The following is a 24,418-nucleotide window of genomic DNA, read 5'->3' as shown; positions in this document are numbered from 1 at the left end:
TATTGTGGGATTCACTTGGATAAAATTGCTCTAGCTGCTGGAAAGATGAGTGTCAGTAATGACATTTATTAAACAAAATGAATAACGTTTGGAAGCCATGGAAACCGGAGGACTAGAATTGGGTAGAAGCACTAAGTGCAAAAGGGCACCAAGAGCTTTTAAGACAATCAAAGAATTTCAAGTACAAAAGCAGATTAGATAAATTCATAAGCATTTTTACCCACCTTCCATCTTATTGAAAGCAGAAAAGTAAAATTAACACAGAAAATACCAGAAGGAATAATCAAGGAAATAAACCTTCAACCCTGCTGTAGGAAAACATTTCCATCCTTTGAATTTCAGCCCCGGTTAAGGTACCATTCTTTAAATGATTGAAAGACCAATTTATCATCTAGATAGATTCCATTAGAGAAAAGGGGGGGGAAAAAGAAAAAAAAAAATGCATGAAAATATCCTAGGTGGAATTAGAATTTGTGTAAAATTTGCTAAAGAAATATACAGAATTGCTGTGTTAAACATCTAAGAAAAACAAAATACATTTGACAAAATCATATTTGAAAAGGTAGTGTAGTAAAAAAGATGTAGAAAGATGTGGATCTGAATGATGGAAGTTTTTCTTTTGTTTTTCTCTGGAAGACTACTTTATTCTAAATATTCAAAAAACTCCCATCCATGTTTATTTTTATAGCATACTATTAGTACAATTGATTAGTGGAACTATTTACACTGTGTAAAGTCAAGCCTTTAAAGTTACAATTGAGAGAAATAAAGGAAGAAGAAGAAGATACAAAAAAGCACATACTCATGTTTTCTAAGGGACCAAAATTACTGCTTTTAAAACAGAGAAAAATATTTTTATTTTTAATTCTGCTTAAGAAATTTTTTAATAAAAATTTTAAAAATCGTTGTATTTACATAATTCTACAATACACTGCTTATCTATTTTTCAATGCAAAAGGAAAACATGAATATATGCATACAAACAGCTTTTTTTTCAATGCAACCGTCCAGTTGTTCTGAATATTGTAACTTGGAAATGAGATCTCATTTTTTTTCACAGAGCATTTTGCATCTTTTTATGGGCAATATAGCATTTACTACATTCAAACCACTCTACCATTAGTCATATTATCTGTAGGGATAATGGTGACATACACTTTGCCTTAAATATATGTGTTTAAATGCAACTTTATGAATTGACATGACTAAAATAAGTAGAGATCTTACAGATTTAAAAAAGCAATTAATCTATTCAGATTTCCTCTGGAGCAAAGGAGCAAAAAAAGATAATGTTACTTCCAGCAGGAGCATTCACATTTAAAATGCAATCTACCTGTTCCATTTGAGGCCATATTACATTATAGGGTGCAAATACAGGGAGAGTTAATCAAGCATACCTAGTGTCTAATGCAGCTGACAGCTCTCTAAGATAATAGAAGTGGTTCATTTTACCCATTAGTGGGAGCATTGTAAGGATGAAAATGTCCTTTAATACTCAACTCCCATAAATAGGCCATCTGTTTTCCATTAGATCAATATGAATAAGTAGTGAAATAAAGCCAGATTCTTTCATTTGTTAACAGGAACATCCTTTACTGTCCTCAGAATTAGTTAGTTCACCTTCAAAACACAGACCCACATTTATGTGACATATCCCAGTTTCTGAGATATCTGTATTGTGCAACATATCTGTATATACCTGCACTGTGGTATGGTTCTGTTCTAAACAGACACAAAAGTGTATGTGTATGTGTGAAAGTATGGAAGAGAGCAGCACTTTCAACTAAGATGTACAACAGCTGCTGGATGAAAAATAAAGAAGCACACAGAAGAAAAGGACATTCTGAATGACATGATCAGACTTCTGTCAACTGCTCACCTCCAGGGTTTTCTCTGAGCTCCTAAAAGTCTTTTTATTATTTGAATAGGCAGGAAGAGAGAATATGTTTCCCTCTTGGTCCTGGTTTGGGCCAGGATAAAGGTGATTTTTCTGTCTTGTACTTTTGCTTTCAGTTAAGTCTCTTGTAAGTAGTTGCACTTGCTGAAAATCATAGCAAGTTTCTCAGACAGTGTCTGCTTCTGGTACTGATAATGCTCAATGTTTATAGTTACAGCTAGAGACTGGGATGCAGAGCCAAGGACACTGCTCAGCTCTGAGGAACATTTTGCCCTCCAGAAGGAATAAAGAGGTCCCACCTGAACCCCTCCTTTGGGGAGGAACGGACAAGATAGATGCCAGAACTGACCAAACAGAGTATTCCATCCCATACACATCATACTCAGTATAAATTTGAGGGATCACAAGGGTCAAGACCGCTTCCAGTTTCCTGCCCTTCCTGCCTTTCCTGCTTCCCTTTCTTCCCCTGTTCCCTGTTTTGCTTTGGCATCCTGGGAGGATTCCATCTGTTCGTCTGCCTGTGGTACTGATCCGTGCCAGCCCATATCTGTGTGTTCCTGCCTCCAGCTCCCGACTGCTGCTGACTCCAGGATTCCAGCCTGGACTTTCCCAGGGCTGCCCTGCAGCCTCGGTGGTGATGTGAGAGTTACTGGGGAGAAGGGGGGAAGGAACATGGTATTAATTTTCCTGTATATTTGTATATATTTAGCAATTTTTTTTATTATTACTGTTTCATTAGAGCTGTGTAGTTTAGTTTCCAACCCATAAGTCTCTCTCCCTTATTCTCTTTCCTTTCTTTATCAGGGAGGAGAGAGAGATTAATAGAGAGCGTCTGTTACTCGGTTTAATTGCCGGGCCAGTGTTAAACCGTGACACTCTTCCTCCTTGTCATTCACAAGATGGCAACATTAGCATGGCACCAGACACCAGTCCCTTTCCAGTTCAGATCTTGCAAGTTGGAGTTGGATGAGTCTGCTCCCACTATACAGAGATGAAAGTGATCTGCAGTATTGTTTCTCCTTGGTTCACTCCAGGGAGTCTGCAGTTTTCTCTCCATAAAGAATGTAATGAATAAACCTGATCATGTTATCAAGCAACTCCTTTTATCCTGAAAAGCAGACAGGTTTAAAGAAAATGGAAAAATAATCTCAATAATATAAAATACGTAATCCATTTCATATTTTGTTCTCTACCTGTAGCAGCTTTTACAAACTTTCTGTTTTGTTAATCGGTACACGACCTGAATAGGTATTCTTTTCATTGTAGTAGTGTTTTGGGTTTTTTTACTTGCAGATATGATATAATTAATTTGTGCTCAGATAAAAAAAAATTCTAAGTCTGACTAACTGATACAATACTTGCCACGATTGGCAAGGAACTAATTATATAGAAGGTGCATGTCACTAACTCTTTTCATACTTCTGTGATGGTTTTCATAAAATAAAGCCATAATTCTAATCAGGGCAGGTTTTTGTGATTATTTTTTACTTAATTCCTTAATGTTATCACCTTAAGGAATTCAACAGGTCCACTTCATTCTTTTCTGTAACAATTAGATCCTGCATGATAGATAGAGAAATATATATTTATCTCTCATGTATGTATATATGTGTGTGTACACAGATATATATATTGATGCAAAGTGTAAGTCACTGTAAAGTGTAGGACTGAAAAAAAATTAGGAGATACAGGTAGTGAGCACTGGAGAAATAAAAGGGAATTTGTGTTTGCTATTAGTGAAGAGGTATTAATGCACACAGTCCTTTCTCCCTGAAGAAGGAGAATTTTCACAAAGTAATACAAGAAAAATAGCACATTTTGTCATTTGTTGCAGCCACAAGCCCCCAGTATGCCCTGCAATATATTTTTCCACTGGCCAAGCTGCAAAGACTTCATCTGATTAATTTTGCAGTAACTTTCCAGACTGACATCTGCCTCTGTGGCAATGATGTCTGATCATTGTCAGTCTCTGGTCTCAAGCTTGCAGCTTGCTCAGAGTGCTGTAACATGATTTTTAAGTGGTTTAGGCAAACTTGATGCTAATGCCTCCATCTTTTGCTCTTACTACTATTTGTCTGAAGATTATTTGAGATGCCTTAATATAAAATAAAAGCCCAGACTTCAGTGCTCAGTCAAAACTGTGTTGTTAAACACCCGTCAGTAAAGCAAAATAAAGAATAGTTTGTCTTTGCTTCCATCTCTAAAATAGACAAACCCTGCTTTTCTGATTTATCTCCCTTCTCAAGCCTGGCTTCCTTCCTGGACCCTTGTGGATGAGGCAGACCTTACATACAGCCTGAAGGTTTAAAGATTATCTGACAAGAAGCAGCTGAAATCATTATTATACATGCCTCCCAATTCATACTTTGATATGTAACTGATAAACTTCATGGGGCAGCTCTTCAGCTGATGTAAGTCATCACAGCATCTTTAGCTTCAAGGAACATTTTTAATTTAACAGTAGAAGAGAGGGCTCTTCTGCTGTTTACTGTGTTTAGTACTGCTATTCAGCAACTCAAGTACTGCTTTTGAAGCTTTAATTGAAATATCTGCTCATTACAGCCTCTGCCATTTTTTGAATACAATCATCTACATAAAGTGCACAAACACTTTTTCTCTTCCTATATTGCTTCATTTTCTGGTTTTTAATCCTGTCATCTTCTATATGCCTTGATACATATGGTTCCACATTTTAGCTATTTGCTTGGCCAGTTTTTTTAACTAGTCTCCATATTACAATGCAGTACTGTCCATTTTTGGAAGAACCTTTACCTCTTTTTCATTCTTGTCATTTCTAACCTCAGGAATATCAATTCAAAAATATTGAACTAAACCCATGTACTTCTAAGATAAAACTGATATTTTCTTTAGAATGCTGTCATTTACTGTGAGAGCTGCCTCGCTAACTTTGCCAACTGAAGTTTAGATGTCCAGTCTAATTAAGTCATCCAAGTCCCCCTGTCACCAATGGAAGCAGATAAGTTGAAAGTTGACATAAATCACTTCTCAGGGCCATTCACCCCTCTCCATTGATTATACAGGACAAAGAGATACAGGCAAAGGCACCATTTTAAAAATCATCAAGGGAATGGAGTAGAAGTCTCCATTGTTGCCAAGCAGCACAGTGGTCAGTGTGTTTAATCAGGAGTGATTTGTTCTCACCTCCAAAACCACTCGGCTGAAGTACTCCATTTTGCACTGAAGACATTAATATAAATTGGAGGAGGTGGTAGACACTGCCTCATTTAACAGCCCTAATCACTCAGTCACTGAGTCATTCTCATTTTTGTTAGCCCAGCCCTAGAGAGTACTTAAATGTTTAAAAAAAATCCTTCAGTCACCCTGATAGAACTGACCACACAAAGATCCTTCATTCCACCAGCTTTCTCAGGAGCTCCTCAGGAATTCAAACCCTGAGTTCTCACCATGCAAAAGTGCTCACACAGCAAAAGCTGCTGTCTGAGGGAAAAAGGAGGGAGATCCCTGGCAAAGGAACTTTTGTTCTCTCAGGTGTGCATGACCCACTACAGCACCGACCAGCAGCTTTTTGGGTCTGCAAGCAGAGCAGCCTCCTCAGCCCCAAGTCCAGAGGGAAACTCCCCAAAGCAAAGTCTCATCCTCACAGCTGCTATGGCTGACTGGCTTGGCTTTTGGGAGCTAAAAGTCTACTGACATACAACCTTTTATCTTCACCAGAGTTAGTAACTAATAATCTTTTAATTCTGCAAGGAACAAGAAGCATAGTTTGGGCAACTTTAACTGAATTACATTCTTTTTATTTTACAGTTCATATCAAAGTACATCATATACAGAAGTCAAATTCCCATAATTTTCAAACTTTCCTTCTTAGTAAGTTTTTCAATTCTGCATGCAACTAGATCACAAACAGGATTAAGGATCCATAATAAACAGCTTCATATGCGAATGTATTCTTAAGAAAATTAATTCAGCAGCTTCTTGATAAGTCAACCCATTGATCACTAACATTTTTTTTTACATGCTTTCAGAGTGCATGTATCAGATGCAAATACTTGTATCAAAAGAGTGCAGATTTTGATAGACAGTAGAAACTCTGGGCTACAATAGACTTTATGATTTTGATAAACTAGTCTTTTTCAATGCAAAGAAATCACCAAGTTCTTCTGACAAAAGAAAAAATATTTATACAAAAAGGGAACATAGAATCTACAGGTGTAACCTCATGTAACACCATTGGCACAGAATATGGTCTTAGCTGTCAATTTAGTTAATTTTCTCGAGTAATAAGTTTATCAAGTAGTGGGAAGAAAATGCAGCTAAATTTGATAGTCACAGAGAAGTCACAGGGAATGGTAGAAAGGATAATGCCTTACAAAAATTCTTGGCCTAACTGTTTAATCTGGTCATATTTAAATCTGTCCATATATAATCTTTACTTTTTATATGTCTATTTAAATGATTTAATATAATATATTCTGTACTTCTCATATTCTCCACAGTTAAGTATGAGAAACACAAAACCAAAAATTGTTAAATTAAATCCCACAAATACAATTTGTCTAGTAATGGTATCAAATGCTTCACATTTGTTTATCATCTCTTCTTAGATAAACATCACACATTTAATCTCTTATTGCCATAGACACAGCTTTAGGACAACAAGAAATTAAAGCTTCAATCTAGTTTTCATGTAATTAAATAACAGAATCCCTGTACACATCAAACAGAACAGAAGCTTCTAGTCCTGAAAGGACATTTATCCTGCTTACTGTGCTTCTTACTTACCTTGTCATGCTATGATTGGAATTACTCCTGTCCCTGGGGTGAGCTAAATTTGCCATGGAAATATAGAAAGATTTGTATCAAATACACAACAATCTCCATACAGTGTACCACAGGAGGAAGGTTCCAGCATTTAGGGCATAGGATATATAGGCATTACTCTATTTAAACATACAGCACAAGTACTTCTAGCCTTAAGCATTTTTCATCCAGTAAAAGCAGCACTGGTGCACTGAAGAAAATTTTGGCTTACTCTGCCATAAATTCCAGCTTCAGACAGTGAATTATGAGATGACAGCTCTACAAATCTCCAAATCCTAGACTTGCTTGGATCACAGACACTTTTCAGGTTACTGCTTTAGCTCCCTAAAGTGTGGGACCTCTGCTATTTTCTGCTTTGTCCTCTCCCGCCTCTGTTCAAAGAAATAGCAGCACAAGGTCTTGATACTTTCTCACAAGAGAAAAGGAAGGGCATTTGTGACAGTAGCCCATTTCCTAGCTGGCTTTGTTCTCAGTCTTAAAGTACTTAGCTATGCATCTGGAAACAACTTCAGCAGCGTCCCACGCAGGTGTTGGAACAGTAAGAAGACTCCAAGAGTCTCACGTGTCTGTCTTTGGCCAACAGACCTCATTATGACTACTTGTTCACAGATCTCATGAAGCATAATGCTTGCAGTGATTTTGTGCCTTTTGTGTCTGAAAAGATTAATTCAGAACAAAGAGGAAGGAAAGAGTGCCACCTGCTGTGGTACCAATAATTTTCCCTCCAGTGCTCAATTCATGGAGAAGTCCAGATGTTGAAATGCAAAGGGAAAGAATTGCTCAAGAGTTAACAATAATTAGATCACAGAGGAAATTATTGCTTGCAAATGTCATTATTGTGGAGGTACTTTTTGATTAAGTTCAAAGTTTTTTATTTATTTATTTCATTCTCACTGAGATATTAGACATGGTCCTGTTCTCCATCACTCTGTAGTATGCACATCTTTGTTATGCTACTTCCTTTGTTTTGACAGATACTGAGACTAAACACTTCTTGATATTGCCACTGTGTAGTGTGGCACACAATAAGTGTGTCCCTGTGTTTTGATCCCTCTTTAACTTTCTGCTGTCACTGTACATTATACAGATTTCGAGATTTTTCTTCTACACTACTAGTTCTGTCTTCTTGATAGAAAATTTATTTTTCTCATCCTAATACATGAAGCAGAATAAATCTCTCACCCATTGCTCAAAAACTCACATCAGCCACAGCTTTAGGACAAGGCATTAGAGACAGAGACATTAGAATAACCAGAATAACCACGTTCAGATTAATGCAGTTTATTTATTATAGATTAATAAAAAATTCTAGTTTTCTGCTAATAACAAGTTACTTACATCCATTCTTTTCTGCATTTACAATTCTGCATTGTTAGAGGAAGAAAATTTTTTTTTTCCTTTGGAAGTCATATTCAGAAATATCTCTTCTGTAAAAGGCATCCCATTGTGCTCATTTTGAGGCAAGATGGAAACCTACTTTTACTTCTGCATTCACTTTTTTTGTAAGACTCTTGGAACTGCAGTGCAGAAAAATGACTGCTTGCATCCTGAATTTTTACCCTAAGCTGACAGAGATAAGTGTTCATCCCAACCTATGATTCATTAGTTTATGGAAGACATACAGCAACTTGCTTACACTGTGCTTCAGATTACTTGTTGCAGAAGTGTCAACATCACGTAACTATGAACTAAAGCAATCCTTTTATTAATCTGTCTATAGAAAGCTACTTCAAGATTGAATCTGATGAACACTGAGGTCCCATGCTCTGCAAATAGGTACACACTACAAAATACATGCTTGGTGCTGAATGGTGATGCAGGAGCTGAACTACCTATGCTACAGTGCACAAGGCTTTTGGGGGCTTTAACCACTTAGGCCCCCACAGTAAATCTATTTCTGTACAGAGAGAAACTTGCAAGGGTTGATCTTTCTTTCACTGACACTTTCACTGTCCTGGAAATAAATGTATGGGAATGATTTTGTCCCTGATAACATGAAGGTGTGCATGGCATGATGTCAAGGTTTTTATTTATTTTTTGAAACAAAACTTTTTGCAGTGAGCCAGAAAAATTATGAAGGCTTCACTATCTGCTGCAAAGCAACATTTTATGTTGCTCATGTAACTCACAGATGACTTAACATTCACATTAGCATTCACTTAACATTCACATCAGCACCCACTACAGGTAAAAAATGAAGATGAGTTAATATCCCTCTTTTTACCGTAGTGAAATTTTCTTTCCCCAAACCAAAGAATTAGGATCCATTCTGTAAAACAACATATACTTCCCACCGTTATATGAAGTTAAAGGTATTTTTCACAAAAGTTCATAATGTGCCTGTTACAATGCATCCTTTCCCAAACCCATTCACAATTGAGGTAAATACTTAGATTTGTGGAATTTTCTGCAATATTTTGAAAAGTATAATATTAAAAACTAAGTTGATTTGGATAACAAGATTTTGTTAAGTGATAGGATTTATAGAACTTCATAAATTAAAAACTAATTGGTACTAAGGTCTAATTTGACATAAACCAAACCAAAAAATTTTGATTGCTTTCGTATCATTATGTTTGGCCTTAGAGTAATGGGGTCATTCTAAGAAAATATTATTCTGTGTACTTTTCTACCTAGCTAACAGTAGCTGCCTTAGAAAATACTAATAAGCAATACAAATAACCTGGGTTTACATAATTTCTTCCTTTTCCCTTCTTTCAAACATCAAGTTCTGGGGTTCTTTTTGTTAGGTTTTGTTTTGGTTTTTGCTATAATTTTGGTTGGTTTGTTGTTTGGTTTTTTTTTTGCACACAATTTATCTCTTCTTGAGCATAAATCTCTTCACTTCTCACAGTCCCAAACACACACTTGATCTCTCGTCATCTCTCTTCTTATTGAATACAAAATTATTTAGGCCATCTAAAGCAAGTAAGAAGAAAACAATGTTTGTTCACTCAATAAGGCTTATTTCATAGTTATTTTCCTTGCCTTTAATAGCTAAATTGGGATAATTCTACACTTTAATATTTTTCCTATGTCTGATTTTATCTACCTTGCATAATTATTCCAATGATATACATTAGCATGTTGTAACAACCTGTGTTTAGTTGTCTGCAAGCTAGAAGACACTTTGGTGAGATCAATATGATTATATACTTTGAAGATGGTTATGGGGAGTGGGGTACAAATCCATAAAGTATATCACAATACTTTTTCTGTAGTTCTTGTTTGGTTTGTTGTTTTTTGGGTTTTTTTTTTCAACTAAGGAACATTATGAAATGAAATTAGAAAAGTCTTCATAAGGAAAAATAATAATTTTTAAAAATCCAACAGTTGTGGCTGTGTCCAGCTGAAACCCTATTGATCTCAGAGGAGCTACAAGTATGTAAATGAAGAATCATAAGTACTGAGTGCAGTTTAGCTCCATCACAGGTACACACTCAATTAAACCTTGATCACATTTCACACCAGTATCTAAAATAGTTTTTGAATAAAAATAACTAAACCTGGCATGCTTGTGTCACATATTAAGAAGGTCCTTATGTTAGAAAGTTATGCAGTTTGTAGGTCTTGTCTCAGATACCAAAACAATATAAAATAGTATTCACTTTTACTCAACTCATTCAGTTTTTCAATTATTTTAATATTTTTATTCCTGAAAACACTGACAAGAATAGCCAGTTCTGTAAAAGGATGAGAAAATCTTCTCATAAAGTCTATTCAAATAGGACTTACCTTCCTTTGGAGAAATGGTATAAAGATTATGAAAGTTCCCTTGGTTTTTTTGACCCCAAATATCTATAGAGTTATTTATACATTGTTCCATTTTCCTAGTATAACACAAACCAGAAATTTTACATTTAAGTCATATAACATACCTATATATATGCAGAATAACCATGCATTTGTTGATTTACAGTTCTGTGGAAGATTTTGTTGCTCAAAATATTTCTTACACAGTTTAACTTTCAGACAGTTTAAGTTTCAGAAAATCGAATGCATAACTGCATAACTGACACATGAATGATGCCAATAAGATAAGAGGTCAAATCAGGTCTCATTTTCAAAGCTGAGTGACTAAAACAATGAAGAACTGCTTTGAACCACATTTATTCAGCAGCATTTTGAAAAATCACACTTCGTAGTATAAGTCTTCATAAGCATTCATAGTTGAATTTTGTTAAATTTTGTTTCAGTGCTCTCGAACATTCTAATTTGAATGTTTGGCTTATGTTTTGGCTTTTCTAACTATAAAGAATACTTCTGTTTAAATGCTAGTGAAGTAAATACGAAGCTCACAAGTTTTGAAAAGATCCTTTATATGGGTATCTTAGGACTACTGTGTCTGTAGGAACACCAACTCACTGGCCTTTGAAAGGTCATTTGAATTAAAATTAACTTAATCTAAAGGGGTATTTTTTCCAAGAGGATTTCAAGTTTTAAAGACAAAGGTACCCACTAAGGTAATTGCTTCTAGAAAGGCATCTCCATCTACCTTCTTGGGATGAAGGCTTATGGTCTCCTCTCACAGAGAGGCACAAAAGTACCATCTGACTTTGTGAGCTACTCTGACCCACTCAGTCACCAGAACAGGATTTACCTCAACCACCTTTAGATCTGCATACACCTGCATCTGAGCTACGTACTGTCGTGTCCCTTTATTATCAATGGAAATAATTAAAAACTCTAGGACATGACTAAAATCTGGAAGTAGATGATTGAAATAGGCCAGGTAAACTGTGGCCAAAAAATGTCTGTTTCTTCTCTCTGGTGGGTGACTGCTTCAGATGTAGATACCTACCATTTAGATATCTTTTTGAGTAAACTAATCCCACTAGTAACAGCAACTAGTATTTGACCTTTAGGAATTGTGCCTTCTGGTGCAGTCTGTAATTGCAAGAGATGCTGCTGCATCCTCCTTTCAATAAAGCAATAAGACTACTCTTTATTACTGAGGGTGCTAAGTGTCCTTTCTGAGTCAGAGAATAAGCTAGGAGCCAGTGGAGAAGATAAGCAGAGAAACTCAAAGTTTAGAGAATGGAGAGGTACCCACCTTATCACAGGCATAAAGGCAAACAGCAATAAAGACTAACTTAGGCACTTGTCCCAGCTGATGAACATCCTGATGAGACCTTGAAAACTAAAAGATGGCTCATGCCCTTTCTGAACTGATCTGTAGAGTCATTTCTGTCTTCTCAGGCATATTTCTCTTACAGGTTCTCTTCAACAACAACACATCAGACATCTCTCAAGAAGGATACTTCTAGAAATAGGAAAGAAAGTGAGTTCTTAATAGTCTCCTTAATCTGAAATAGCCCAAATCTAGTGCTCTCGAGGGCAAGCTGCAAGACATATTTTTTTCAGAGAGATGCTGAAGCAACAAATTTGAGCCAGCAGTGATGTAAATGAAAAATGAAGAAACTTGCAGCTTCATTATTTATCTGCTAAACGGTGATTGAATATTATGAGATGCTGTAGATTGTCAGTAATTTCAACACAGTGATTGGTTCTTTTTTTTTCTTTTTAATACTTATCAAGAACATCTAATGTGTTAAATTAAAGTCTTTTGTCACTTTACAACTTAAAATCAGTAATAAATATATACCCTCCTGGTAGACCATGAATGAAGTGCTGGTAAAGGAAAACCAATTATATAACTCTAATGTAGCAAAAATGTGTTACTAGCATATTATAGAGCCTAACCTGGCAAGCTAACAGATATTTTTAATTTCCATTTCATTTTCTGTACTCTACCTATCTTTTGCTCCTGCAAATATTTACATGTATGCTTGACTACTCAGAGTCTGCCTAAGCTCTAAAGCTATATTTATTGTACCAAACTGAGAAACATTCCCAAGTTGCCTTGTATAAGGGTAAAATTTAGCTCTACTCAAACTCTGCTTCTTGAGAGGAGGGCAGTAACATGAGCACGATCTTGCCCACTTATGAGTACATACACATGTGTGCATCCATCTGGACACAAACACAACAAAAGGCTTCCATAGGAAGAAAACTTTGTACAGTCAATGTTTACTCCTCCTATGTGCTGTGAACAGCTGGGGGTAGATTCAGTCTGAAACTATTTGCATAACCAAAGTTAAGTGCAGGTCTTTTCATTGTGAGATGGAGTGAACTAGAGGCTTAGCTTGGGAACATTGGGCTGTTAAAATCTTTAGACCCATTAATATCTTTTTCCACTTTTATCCTAAGGCAAATTTTTCATGGGAATCACAACTTTCTTTCTTTTGGTAGACTTAGGGACTAAAGTTTTTGTCTAGAAAGTTCACTTTTACCTTTCCCCTAGAGATCTTTTCAGAGGGTTTTCCAGATTTTTGTGAAAAGGATAACTAAAGAAATTACACAGAAGTGACCAGGATAGTATTTACATGTTTAAAATGTTGCAACCTAAAAAGAATTGTGTATCTGTAGGTAGATTTTAACCATGGTTCTGTAATTCTCTTAGATAGTATGTTTGGAAACAATTCACCTGTTAAAAAATGAATTTGTGCAATCAAAATGCTATTTTAATTATTCTGTCCTTCTAACTAGTTCTTGTTTCTCCTACAGTAACATTTGTGAAAGAAAAAAATACTCATTCAGGTAGGACTTCTTGTCACCCCAATTTTGTGATACTTCCATTCCCACCAGCATGTTTAACTCAGAAGCATCAGCTTCATCTGTATGCTTACTCCTGTAGGTCCACAAATTGCTGTACCTGCTGCATTAAACTTCATGTGGTTGTGTTGGTCTGTCCATGTGCAAGGGCCTAGAGGCAAAAAGAGGAGAAGTAGACAAAGAAGAAAACTTGCATACATTATTCAATTGATACTAAAAATTGGTATAAAATTCTTAATTCCTTCAAATGGTAGAATCTGACCCCCAGTAAACTCAAAAGGGAGGGTATATCTGAGTATGGGTTTTTTTGTTGCTAAAATTATTTGTTGATAAGACTTTGTGATTTGTCTTGAGATGCATCTAGACCCATTTCTATAAACACATCACTGTAAGGTGGAAAGCAAGTCATTCAGAAATAACAAGATTATTCAAGTTAACTGCTTCAAAATAAGGACATTAGTACAAGAGGACAAAGAAAACATTTTTTTTCTGTAACATTATAAAACTCTTTAGCTATTTTTGTTGTAATATTCAAAAATTATTCATCCTAGAGCAGATATCTGGCATAGGGCATATCAGTCTAATCAGTTTAAATATGGCAGTTACAAGGAATTCATAACAGGGTTTAATTAAAATGACAAAAATCTGCAAAATTAAAATCTGCATAGTTTGTAGTTGCATAGACCTATATGGTTTCCTTAAAGCCTATTCATGTGTGCATAATTTGAGTACTTGGTTAGAAAACTCCCTTTGAAAACAATCTTTGAGCAAAAGGCATAAAAAGAAATAAAAATACACAGTGAAAGCTGTCATTTTTTCAAGCTCAGCATATTTGCTTCTTCTAAATTTGTTTTCAGAGTTCAAAAGACAATCATTGACTAATTATCTGCCAAATGCAATGCTATTGTGTGAATTGTAGGAGTCTTTCCCTAGTTGAAAAACACCTTTATTTCCTTAATGGATTCTCTAAACTTCATTATTTTGTGCCATTTTGTAATATACTACATAATAGCTCCTGGATACAATAAGAAAAAAGAATTTTCCATTTACCTTAGGAGTCAAAAGCATTTTAAACTTCAACGTGGGAATGTTGTGGACTGATTTTCAATGAAGGGGATTTGTCTGTGAATACCTAGTAATTGAAAAAAACTAAGAGTAAGGATTTGGAACCAGAATGCACATTATTTTGAAGGCAATCTGAATCCTTTTCATTGAGCTATTTTCAAAACCTCTTCACAGGGACACAAATACCTTCTACATATTCACGTAATCTGTCTACAAACACTTCACTGGAAAAGGAATATCAAAATTAGTGTGAACTCACGTCACGATTTAAGCAATGCATCACCTTTTATGCAAAATAACTTCAGGTTTATCCGAAAAATATGAAGATACTGAGCATCTAAGGTTCGTTTTGATACCCAGTTGTTGTAGACTAAAAGCAAGGCCTGTGTTTGTGAGACCCTGAAGACTTGTCACAGATAACCTGCCAATCTGTAATATGCTCTGTTAATTCAAGTATCCAGGATAATCTTTTCACAAAATATTGAGACAATCTTCAAAGGCAAAATAAAAAGCTCCAGCAACATTGTCATCTTAAACAGAAGAACACTACTAAAATAATCACTGACTTGTCCATTTATGAGATCTCTAGGAAAAAATAAGTACCATTTTTTATTACACTGGAGTAGGAAGAAAGGTTCATGGAAAAGTGTGTTTTGTTGGTTTGTTTTGGTTTGATTTGTTTTCACTAGGCAGATACCTCTTAAATGTTTTTACTGTGAAATAATAACCTAAACATTTCTCACAAATCCTTGGCACTTTTTCTTAGCTGGTATTAAGGCTCTTGAACTAAAATAAATAGGATGACTGCTTCTCCTAATTTAGAAAAGGAAAATATCAACAGAAAAAGCTATTTACTGGGACTATCCTGAACCAGCACACTGTACTGTGTATGAAATGAATTTTAATTTTCATAAAATTGCTTAGTAGGTTGGTATGCTAAGGCAAGTAATTCTCTTGGTTAATAGCTTTCCAGGAGATTTTGCCATTACAGTTATATTGGAATTCATATTCTGCAATAAAAATACATTTCTTTTTTAAAATCAGGACCTGGTTAAAGTAATTTTGGTACAGTAATTTTGGTAACTATTGTAGCATTTTTCCAGCAATTAAAGTGTTAGGCAGATCACTTAAGATTTAAAATGGTCCAAAGTATTAAAGATATGATCCCACCAGACATTAAGAATTTTTCATCTTAATCCACTGATATTTAAATATGTCAAGGGACCTCCATATTTTACAGAACTACGTTATATTTGCAAGGTATTAAATCATTTGTGAAACTTCCTCATGGAAAGCTTTGCAGAATCTCAACTCCTGGAAGCTAGGTAACAATTGTTGTTACCTAGCCAGGCTTTCAATTGCCTTACAATTGTTACCTAGCCAGGCTGTTACAAATACCAGGCTTTCATCTTGTTATGAATATGAAGGGAAAAAAATTATTATTTTTAGACATCAAGACATCTGAAAAGCTTTTATACTGGCATCCAAATTTTTGAATACTGATTTCCTAAAGCTTTCTTAATAACATTAGAGTGGGGAAAAATTTCTCTGTTCCAGGGATACAATTTTATAATCAAAGTGTGTGCTTCTATTTCCATCTGCAAATGATCTTTTGGGTTTACATTCAGACTTCATCTCATGCTAAAGCAGACATCTAATGTGAGCAAGGAAAATGTTAAATGCACCTAAGGTGATTAGATCAGGTGTGGACTTCTATGTTATAGGTATTTAAAGTTAGATGAGACAAATTCTTAAACAGGATTTCTAGTTTCTCAGATCCTATTAAGAAGAAGCAATTTTTTCCTGTAATTTGTTGCTTCATAAACAACTACAAAATTAATTCTTCAGACCATTGTGGTTCAATACAGTATATATATATGTCTACACATATATATATACACACATATATATACATACACATATATATATCCTGTGTAACACCATAAGTTGGTTTTCCACAGCAAAATTAAAGCGTTCAAGATGTTTTCATTTTTTGTGTTAAATTAAGGCACTGATTTCTTTTTTTTCTTTCATCTGCATTTTGCCAACACCAATGTCATTAGTATTTTGGAATTCAAGGTTTGCTTAAGCAAGTGATGATTCCTGCATTTCATAAGAATTCAAGTTATACACAAATCTGTTTATCTCTTTCAGGAATATAGCCTTTAAGAACAGAAGAAACTTGACAAACTTTTCTTACAATTTTTCCTACATAAAATTTTTAATATGCCTTCATTTTTCCTAGCTCTTCTCCCCTCCTATGCATTCCTGATTAAATATAAACCTTTCAGTAATTAGAAATGGCTTTGATGTGGGGTGTTCTCTGTTCATAAATTTCTTCTTAAATTTGCTGATTTAAGCACATTTGGGATATTGATGCCTATTTTCTTTCCATGACATGAAGCAAGTGGTCTTTTTTCCTACCATTTTCTTTAATTTTGTTTACTTCAAAAGAATGAACTTTGTCAATATTACTATAGTATGAACACTACCTGCCTGTATTACTTTTTTCATCACATGCTGTCATTTTCACTTGTAAAAAGACAAAAAATATTTCTCTGTTTTCCCATTTCAGTAGCACTGTAAAATTTCATTCAGTCTCTTTGCATGAGTTATTTCTTACCAAGGGAATAGAAAATCAGTCACATACTAAGTCCTGAAATAATACAGTTTATGTAATATAATTTTACCGTAACTAAGAGACGTAGAGTGTTTCAAGACACAGACACCCTACCAAAAATATCTCTAACTTTTGCAAGGCCTTGTAATTTCCCCAGAGATCATTAGAATAACCCTGTTTGACTTTAGGTAATGCACTTCAAATCAGGTTTCAATTTCTCTGCCAGGGCAATGGCAGCAAAAGTGCATCCCTTCCCTTATAAAGAATTCTAGGAGCAACATGTTCAAAGTCAGTCAAGAAACAATAACCAACAGCAATAAATTGTGAGAAGTAAGAGTTGTCCTCTACACAAATTGATGTAAAACTCAAAATACAATTAATTTCTTTCACTGCTAAAATAATTTTTTTAGAAGTCCTAATTTGGAAATTTCAAAATGTTTTGTTCCAGTTTGGCAGGAAGTTTTCTCCCTCAGAACTGCTATAGTACCTCTCAGGGGTTGTTACCTCATGTATTTTGGCCATTTAATGGTGTCCCTCTTAGAGCATATTTGTTGGCCAGGAGTACATTTACCTGGTCAATATTCTCATATTCAAACACAAACATTCAACTTGAAATTTCTCACATATATCTATGGTGAAATGCCTCTAGTTCATCAGCAGAGCCAACAACAAAAAGCCCCTTAACCTACTCCCCCCAAACTGTGCAAGGTCTACCAGTCAATATAGTTCACTCAGTGAAGAATTTCATTCGTTACTTCCTCCAACATGAACCGAAAGAAAGTTGTTCAGGAAACACTATTTTTATAACTCTGCCCTGGCTACCTTTGGCACTTCTAAGTCAGTAAAAGGGTTATCAAAAGTCCACAACAAAAATTGTTATCAGAATTGTCCGATTCTATTTCCAATTTCCATAATACTATCTTAGAGCACTTTTAAAATACTAGAAACTTTGGGAGAACTAACTGGAGAAATATCTTGTTGGTGATCCCTGCTATCTTAGTTGTAAATGAAGAATTAGCTATTACTGTCACATTTTCCCCAGAATGGCAGGAGTTTGGCTTTAACAGCACTTTCCTACAGAAAGTCTACTCTTTTCCATAAGTGAAGCTCAAACACAGCTTGGTGTATCTAAAACGACACAGCTAAAATGACAGTCAGGTATCCTAATTTTGGACAGCTAACTTAGGTGTTTAAGGATGACAACTCATACACCTCATCCATCTAAATTAGCCATTATATCAGGGGCTAGGGATGAGATTCTGAGGAGATGCATCTAAAACTGTCTTAAACATTTATCTTAAGGAAGGGCATAAGTAGTCTAGACTGAAGCCAGCTGGCTTGTATCTAAAATTACGTGCTCAGCTGCACCCATTCAGGCATTCTGAATCATTCTCTGAATCACCCTGTTCTTCAACACTGGACGTACATAGTGTGTAGAGGAAAAAAAAAAAAACACAACCAACTTTTAGAACTACATATTCAGCTTTTAAATACTTGATGTCATGGCAAATATATCCACATCTGAGTAATCTTTTGTAGGTGGCATTTAATCACTTTCCCATAGAGGCTATGGCTTTGATGGTATCTCCAAGGGAGCATGTGTCATTGGGAGTAGAGGAAATGAGATGCTTTATCACATCTATTTGAGGTCCTTGATAATTTTTGTACCTTCCAGACAGAGGACATCTGCAAGGACAATTCAGTCTGACTATAGTACCTGTGACTTCAGAGGTACTGTGACAACAAACAATTGACAGAAAAAGGTACAACCAGCAGTATGGATTCACTGTGACCTGCTTATCCTGGTACTGTAATACTGACACATACACTGCTTTGTAAGATCAGTAGTGTCTGGCTTAACATATTTTTAAATTTTTTTTTCATATTCTCACCATTGCTGGCTTTATTTTATTGTTTTTATAAAGCCTAAATTTTGGCTGTTTTTCACATCTGTAACTAGGAGGTAAACCCCAATCAAATATGCTATCAATATTTAAATACATAGCAAGGTTTTCTTATGTAGGATAACAAACAAATAATCTTTCTGATTATTACTGTGTTAGCAATACATCCTGATGAACATGAAACTCTGTTTAGCACTATCGCTTCAAAGAGACTGTGAACTAAGTATGATACAGAGCATAACTGATTTTTTTCTTGTGTTAAAGTGGTATCTAGTATGGCAAGAATAACATCCTGATAAAATACACAGAATGAAATCCAAATAAATTATCGTGGAAACAAAGACTTTCTAATTACATTGGCCAACATTCATAAGCATTGAAGCTGTTTGAAACATAGCCAGGCATTAATTTAAAAAAGACTACAGATGTGAGTCAATTAAAATAAAAGATCAACACAATTTGAAAGTTAAATATGATTATAAGTGTTATTGCATGGCTGTAATAAATGTAATTGTTATTAATAATTTAGACCTTTTACAATAAATGCCACATAGAGTTAATTACCAGAAGAAATTGTAAAACTTGGAAATGTAACATTAGATTGACAATTCCATTAACCTCAACAGGTTTTGTGCTTACATGGGTGCACTGTGCACTCAGGGGCAAAAGTATACACAGTCTTTTGCTGTTGCCCACAGTATCAACTGGAGAAAAATTAGATACTACTGAAAAAAACCCCAGTATTCAGGTACACAGACGAAAAGAGCTATTTAAGGGGAAGAATGGCTTTGGACTCATTTAGACATAAAGCTAGGTTTCAGATAAGATTTTTTTAATATTGGCAAATTATCACATATCTGTGTCTCGGACAGCACTGAACTCCCATATTTGCCCAGAAAGAATGGATAGAAAGGCCAGGGTGAATTTTGGTGGTATAACTTTCAGTTTCAGTTTAAAGTTCAGAAAATATTTCACCTTATCAACAATGAAGATCACGGTATCAGAGTGTTTTAATACACTAGGCCTTTCCTACTTCCACACAGGAGACTAATGTTCACTCCTGATTTATGATACACATTAAAATAGTTTGGTAGTGTTCTCCATTTATTCCCTTGTCTATATATGTCCAGATCCCAAAACCACTAAGTAATTTTGTGTGATTGACAAGCTTTGCTCAGGAGAAACTTTTGAAAGGCAAAGCACTTTGCAGGTCACTTCTGACCTGAACTGGAAGAACTGAATAGAAAAAGTTCATAGGGTTTGCCTGTACTTAGCACAAGTCTAAGCAGAAACACTACTGGTCAATTCACCTGAATTCACCACAGAACTTAAAACTGTTAATTTCAGTAAAAGCATGATGATGTAGTAAGAGCAAATTGTTTTAAGACACATTCATAAAACCATCACACTTTTGCTCTCTTTTAGATTTTGTTGCTTTTGGTACTGGCCTAAAGTGTATTCTGCTATTTGTAAAGCAAATGTAATCAATGTCAACCAGTGCTGTAGTGAGATTGTTTTGTTATTTTTATTCTTGATTGAACCTATGTACCTTATTTTATGTGTAGTCTTCCAAGGTCTATTTGATTGTCCAATACTGAGAAAGTAAATTTTGTGGGTTTGCGAGTTTTCTCTTACAGGCTAATGGCAGAAACGGCCTAGGAGAGCAGTTTTCTACCTACTTTGTCTGATAATTGAGATATTTGAAATTGTTTCTCTTGACTTAAAATTTCAAATCCAAGTAATTCTGAATATTTATTATTCACTGTTTTCTAAAGTTCAAACAGTCTTTGTGGACAGAATTTCTATTAACTAAACAACTACAGCAAAAATCAGGTACTCACTCTTACTTGGAATCCTAAAGAGTTTGGCCCAGTCCTAGTCTTCTATATGTCTTGTTTATCTTTCAGGAAAGCTTTGTCTATTTTGAGTGTTTGCCAGTGTAAAAGATGCTAATCTCCAATTGAATGCAAGAGCTTTTCTGTCCTTCAAGTGGATCTTTTAATCTTATTACACAGGTGAAGGAGCCATTGCTAGGCAAGCAGGGGTTTCAGAAAATCCATATTTCAGCACAGCAGCCTGACCAGTGTGTTCAATGCAGCTGCTGTGCATGAAGCCATCCCCATCACACTGTGTTGCTGATATACAGGCAACTCTGCACAGTTTGAATGTCTTTCTCCTAATTTTATGGCCATAATCAGCCCTTGCCCTTGAGTATGTTTTGTCTGTATAAAATATGGCATTCTCTCCATAAAGATTATTACAAAACGAATTAAGCTTTTGCTGCAGTCAAAATTTGACACAGAAAACGTCTCTTTTCCTCTGTTGGAAAGGACAGATGCAGCAGCTAATTTATGCAAAATCATTAACTAGTTTTGGGTACAGGGAATATAGCTGTAAGAGAGCCCTTACCAATATCTTCTTGCAGGACTAAAAGTGTCATGTCAGAAAGATCTGGTGTGGTCACTATTTTGGGCTTTGCACAAGCAGGCAATATAGCAAAAGGTGCAATAACAAAACCAACACTTGTTTCCAACACTTGTTTTATTCTCTTCACTTACAATTGAGATAGTTAGAAAAAGCATTGTGTCTGTGGTTACTGAATGTGAGAGATCTGAATTTGTATGTGAGAAAAACCTTTGTGTGTTCCTTTCTTTTTTGTTTTGGCTGTGGGTTTTTTTACTGCTAAACAATCCAAAGGTTTTTAAGGCACCACACTGTCACAGTAGTAGGAAGCTTTCCAGAGACCTGACTTATTTTTTAGTAGCAAAACTTGCTATTCTTTTTTCCAGGGAGACACTGATTATCGTAAATCTCATTCTTCTCAAAATTCTACCTGTAGGTTCCACTGCTATCGAGTCTTTTCTTCTTTAAAGGAAAGCAATAACAAAAGTATGATGTGTACAAAGTAGCAGATAAGGCTTCATCTTTGTGAAGCATAAAAAAAATGGGCAATTTAAAAAGTGTGTTTCAATACTGACAAAGTAGATAGGTATTTAGTATGATGCTTAACCCCCACTGCTCAAGTACCACGACACATGCCTGTATTCTCAAAAACGTATTTACAGCTGTCCTAAGCTTGCCTACAGAAAGAGCTTAGTCTGCCAGCACCAGTAATAATAAACACAGCCACAAATTTATTTAGGGGGACAGCTGTTGAAATGTTCATGTTGCCACTGGCATGCACTGTGTGTAGTGAAAAAGCAACACGAGCAAGCAGAAATGGGTCTGAAGGACACCAGACCCACACACCATGGTGACGCAAATGGAGAAACACCTAGTTCAGCTGGGTGAAGAAATAGCATAGAGCAGAAGCTGCCAAGAGGCTGAACACACAGAAAATGTTTCATGTGATGCCAGCAATTGCAGTCTAATGCAAAACATTTACAGAGCTGCCCCAAGTAACATTTTCCTATTCCCTATCCATACAATTTGTGGAGCACATGCTGACAATTGTGTTTGGCAACTCTCAGAGAAAAGGAATTATTAGAACACCTACCAGTCACCTTAAAAAGGAACTCTTAAAACTACATCTGAGGCTCTTTATGAGCTAAGATGTCCACAAAAAGCATCTTTGCCTATGCAGAAAGTGCATATACAGCTGTCAGCCATGTAAATCGATGTATTTCTCAGGTAAGGTTTGTACCAGTTAGCAACAGAGTTTCACTGTGAAAATTTCACAGATTATATGGTTGCCTTTGAAATGTTCTGTCTGATGATTAACTGCAGTATTTCTAAGAGGTTGGAACTAGTAGGCAGGATGTATATAAATAGCAAAAGTTAAAGCCAATAGTACACAATTTTGAAAATAACAACCTTTGTTTTCTGGCTTGTTTCTATTTCTTCCTATCCTGAAGGGTTTCACAATAAATTTCCCATGCATTATATGTATTTTGATTTTTTTTTATTATTTTCTCAGCAAGACTAGAGGCTGAGATTTACCAACTTCAAGCATTTCCTTAAAAATATGTAAGAAATAGTAAATAAGACTCTAAAAATTAAATGAAAAAAAAAAAAAAAAAAAGCTAGAAAAGTTGTACCAGGCTACAGTACCTGAAATTCACGATCTTTATGATACAAGGGGTTTTCATATCTTTTGGTAATTACCAAGACTTTCCTGTGTGTATGACAATAGATGTGAATGCATGCAACAAAGCATAAAAAACTACACAAAAAATGTGGTATTTTCCGATCTAATACTCACCATAATGCAATTGTAAAACTGACCAGTTGCTGAAGAGACGAAATTGTGTAATGTGAATTGTGTAATGATGGAGGAAGAATAGACAAATTACTTTTAGTATTGTTGTAAGATAAGACAGCAATTATAGGACTGATCAGGCCCATTTCTTAGATACTTCCTTTGTTATGTATCTAACTTGTTTTTCAGTTTTTGGAAAATTTAGGTATACAGTTTCCGTAGATACTGGGACAAAAATAGCTATGATTGGACCCATATTAAAGCTGTCTTCATATGGCACATTTTTTTAAATAACTTTCCCAGTGGGACCTTTGTATTTGAGTACAGTAATGCAATATAAATACATAAATTGATTAATTTATGAATATGTAGATGAATAATATGCTAGTCAAGATTGTTCAAAACAGAAAATCTAATACTTTGCAAGTAAATTTTATCTTTGCTAACATATCAGCCTTTTGGTTCAACTTCCTTTCCTCTTTTTGATCAAATTATATTTTCTGGAGCACCTACAGCTTTACACAATATGAAATGGAGAATCGTTAAGGTAACGTTGCCTTTTTGGCTAATTTTAAAAATAACTTCTTGCTAGCATATATTACCAGTATGTTAAGAAGATTTATATCTATGAATGCAAAGTAGACATAAATGAATAAGTGAAGGCATAGAATAATGTTAATTAAAATAATACCTCAAAATATTTATAGATTAAGTAAAACAGGACAAAAGTAAAACTACTGAAGAGGTAGTATGGGGACAGCTTAACAGTCTAGAAAGCAACAGACACACGAGGCTTGAAAATGTGTCCCTTTTGATATATCTTTATAATATAATCAACTGCAATTCTGTTCTCAAGTCAGTTTAATCAGAAATGATTTTTCATAGCTTAAGTCTAAAAGAAATCATCTTACCAACTGCTGAGTTTCCTAAAGTGCAACTGGACAGCCTAAGGGGAGAGGAAATAATGTGTTTCAGTGGAGCAAGTTCTAAAATATTCTACAGCATATGGAGTTTTCTCTGGAACAACTAGATTATAGATTACATTTTATTTTAAATGTGTGGTATGAGTTTTTAATTTTTATTTCTTTTTTATGTTCATGGCCCTTCCTTGTAACATGGACATAAAAGAAAATTTATTTCTGTGTTAGAATGCACAGCATCACATCATTTAGTACAGGCAGAGAATGTATCAATTTCTAGAATTAAGACTGACTGATGGTTTCTTTTTTAAAATCCAATTTTCCATTCCATCCCATCCCATTCCATTCCATTCCATATCTTTTCCAGTTATAACCTAAGCCTGAAAGCATCATTAT

This window comes from Heliangelus exortis, chromosome 1, assembly GCF_036169615.1.
Source record: "Heliangelus exortis chromosome 1, bHelExo1.hap1, whole genome shotgun sequence".
In the NCBI taxonomy this organism is placed as follows: Eukaryota; Metazoa; Chordata; class Aves; order Apodiformes; family Trochilidae; genus Heliangelus; species Heliangelus exortis.
Note: the sequence above shows the minus strand (reverse complement) of the source record.